Source organism: Triticum aestivum, chromosome 6D, assembly GCF_018294505.1.
Source record: "Triticum aestivum cultivar Chinese Spring chromosome 6D, IWGSC CS RefSeq v2.1, whole genome shotgun sequence".
In the NCBI taxonomy this organism is placed as follows: domain Eukaryota; kingdom Viridiplantae; phylum Streptophyta; class Magnoliopsida; order Poales; family Poaceae; genus Triticum; species Triticum aestivum.
Window position 1 is genome coordinate 258,791,147 of NC_057811.1, and position 3,684 is coordinate 258,794,830.

General features: G+C 43.8%; 1 long non-coding RNA gene across 1 annotated transcript; it reads left to right on the forward strand.

The window, feature by feature from the left end:
* Positions 1 to 457: 457 nt before the first annotated feature.
* On the forward strand, positions 458 to 2,513 carry LOC123144584 (uncharacterized). Its single transcript, XR_006471735.1, has 3 exons — positions 458 to 1,081; positions 1,200 to 1,891; positions 2,095 to 2,513. It is a non-coding gene; the product is annotated as an uncharacterized lncRNA (long non-coding RNA).
* The last annotated feature ends 1,171 nt before the right edge of the window (positions 2,514 to 3,684 follow it).

Sequence of the window (3,684 nt, forward strand, 5' to 3'; positions counted from 1 at the left end):
TTATTCTTCAACCGAGGTAATCTTTCGATCGTTCCTAAATAAATTACGTTTAGAATATAAATAGTTACATGCATATTGATTAAATATGTAAAATTTGGTATAAAAAATAAAAATATAGGTTATAAGACCAGCAAAATCACATTTTATGTATGTTTTACACTATGTTTTTACATTCGTGATTTTACGTAACATAAATTATTTTTACGGCGAGTACATAATTTCTTACGTTCTCTCTTTATGTATGAAATAATACAAAATTTTCGAAACGTAAAAATACGGTGCATTGATGTTAAAATAGAGAGGGGGTGAAGAATAACTATTACTCAATCAGGATGACGAATAGCGCGATATATATATATTAGCATTATTATGATCCCAGAATCAAAATAGTTATTCGGATCACGGTCGGCCCTATATAGGCCCGATGAATATGTTCCCGAACTGCGGAACCCGCCTAGAAGAAAAAAGAAACCACCGCCCCCTACGACCCGAACAGATCGACAGATCGACCCACCACTTCCCCAATCCCGATCCCCGCCTTCCCCCGATCCCATCGCCACCGATCCCTCCGCCTGAATCGAACGCCACCACCGCACAACCCGCCAGCGCCAGCCCCGACGTCCTCCTCCGCCGCCTACGACAACCGCAGGCACCGCCCCGACCACCTCCTGCGCCGCCCTCCACCCTCCACCCCGACCACCTCCGCCGCCGCCCTCCACCTCGACCACCTCTGCCACTCCGACGCGACCTCCCCCCTCCTCCGGCTCGACCTTCCCTCCCTTCCTATGCGACCTGCCGCGCGCCGCTGCCTGCATCTCGTATTTGTTACGCGCCGCGGAGATCCCACCTGCGATCTGCACCCTCCGCCTCCCCGAGGATGCCGCCGGCAGAGGTCAGGCACCGCTCCCCCCGTCGCGTGCAGGCAGACGCGGACCACCTCGCGTGCCACGCTGGCCACACCGATAACAGCGAGGCCATTTTTGGTTCCTCATCAAGCAGCAGCCGCTGCCCCCTAGAAGTTCAGAATTCTGATGGCGACGTCCAACTTCGGCGAGTAGCACAGCACGACCAGGCCTCCCCGGTATCCTCTCTGTGAACCTTTCTTTACCTGTATAATCGCTACTGTGATGTGCTGGACTTGTTACAATTTTGAGGAGCTTGCGGCTGAATTGCGTGTATATTTTTCTGTTCTACAACAGTTCAGAAGTCCAGGTTGTTCCTCCGTGCGAACGTGCACCCTCAACTCTGTAGTGCCTGAGAAGCCACATGGGTAAACGGCCTAGGCAGAGATGGAGAAGGGGCGCAAGAAGCTGCACGCCAGGGATGCACTGAACTTCTTTAACCAGGTCATGTTGGAGCAGCAACTGTTGCTGATTCAGTGTTTGTGCATGTCTTGGAGTGGGCATCAGTCCATGATCACCAAAAAGAAGCTCAGGCACCAGCACTGGCTGTGAAATGGGCACCACCTGAACCTGGGTGGCTCAAAGCGAATGTGGACGGGGCGCTGTCGAAATTCAGAGAGAGAGAGGTGGTGGCGGAGTGGTTCTACGCGATCCTGACGGAGCTTTCAGGGGTGGGGCGTCCTTTGCTTTCCCGGGAGTTGTAGACCCTGAACTCGCCGAGGTGCTAGCCTGTCGCAAGGGAGTGCTTCTCGCAGCCCAGACTGGAGTTTCTCGTGTCCATGTGGATTGGACAACAAAAGAATTGCAGCTATGCTTAAAATACACGGCGATCAATCTATCGGCTGTAGGGCCAATCATTGAGGACGTGAAGAGGATCTTGCAATCCTTTGAAGCTTTTACGGTTACTTGGTTTAGGAGATCAGGTAATAAACTTGCACTGGAAATACAAGGGCTGGTGATTTGTGGAACTTGAGCTACAGAGAATTGAGGTATACTACTTTGTTTCTTGGATGGGTGCGTACATTTACCAAAAATTGAACCTGCGTTACAAAAAGTAGGTACCAGACATTAGGAAATTGATTTTGTCAGAGCAACTATGCAAAGCAAACTTTCATTCATTTTCCTAAAATGACATGCCTTAATTTATCCAATCTTTTTTTGCTAATACATCATTACTTTTTCTTTGTGGCAGCACCCGGTGGATCCACGACCGTCCTCCATCTCCCCGATGATTCTGCCGGCAGAGGCTCCCCCACCACCGTGCAACCTCCTACCGGTGGGGCTCCACCACTGCAGCATGGTGTTCATCGGCGCCACCTCTGGGCCGTTCAACTGCGCCGCCACTAGAGGTTCACAACTGTAGCGTCCCTGAAACCACACTGCTGCCATGCTCCCACGAGATCTGGGCCTCATAGTTTTGATTTCATACTTTTGGTCATCGGCGCCCCTGAAATATGGTTGTTGATGCTTGCCCTACTATGCTACTACAAATCTGTAGGCAAAAAATCGAACTTCGCCAAAAACTAGAAAAAAAAGATGAGCACAGACGCCCATTGATGTCTGCTGTGTTATCCTACTTGATGAAAAAAGGGAGCATGTGCTTTCATTTCACCTGAAGTGCCAACATAAAAAATCAGTTTTGGTTCTCCTGTAGTTATTTCCCCAAGCTTGAGGGAGCACCGACCATCCCCCAAAAAACGTGTTTTCTACCTTTTTTGTTCTGAGTGGTGAGAAATAAGAGATACAACATGTCTTTGTTGGTATGGCAACAAGCCGAGAGAATAATTGAAAATATGTTTCTTCTTGTTCCATTGTTTCTGTATTAAGCATATGAAAAAATTGACTTGGCATACGTCCAGACATCCCTTGTTTGCAAAAAGCCGAGTAAATAATTAATTTTCAACTTTTCTTGAAGTTCAAATTGGTGAACAGAGGCCGTTCAAGTCACATGATCTCCCTCATATATAAAAAGGATTTTCCCCATCTTAAATTTGAAGTTATAAAAAAGAATTCTTCCATTTCTAAAAAAACCTAGAAGGTCAAATTAAAATAAGGGAGTGGTTCAATGTTTTTAATTTATTACAAAACTTGGATTTTTGTCGTTAATGGAAAATAAAACAAGAAGTCCAAATTATAAGATAGAGCAATTTGATGTTTATAAAAAACACAGATTTTCCACATTACTAAAGAATAAAACCAAGAAGTCCAAAATGATTTTCTTCAACACTAAAGAATAAAACCATGAAGTTCAAATTTGAAAAACGAAGTATAGTTCAACCTATATAGGCTCACTTTCTCTGCCGTCGTGGCCTTCTTCCCTTCCTGGTTTAGGGCCTGGGCAATTTTATAAAAAAGGATTTTCTCTGTTAAAATAAACCTAGAAGTTCAAATTTAAAAATGAAGCGGCTCGATGTCTATCAAAAAGTTGGATTTTTTCATTACTAAAAGAAATAAAACCAGGAAGTCCAAATTAAAAAGATGGAGAAGTTCGATGATTATAGAAAACTCAGATTTTCCTCGTTATTAAAGAATGGAAACAAGAAGTTCAAAAATTAAATAACAAGAAGTTCAACTTTTAAAAATAGAGCGCTTCAAAATTTCATAAAAAAGATTAAGAAATAAAACCATGAAGTCCAAATTAAAAAGATGGAGAAGTTCGATGATTATAGAAAACTTAGATTTTCCTCGTTATTAAAGAATGGAAACAAGAAGTTCAAAAATTAAATAACAAGAAGTTCAACTTTTAAAAATAGAGCGCTTCAAAATTTCATAAAAAATATTA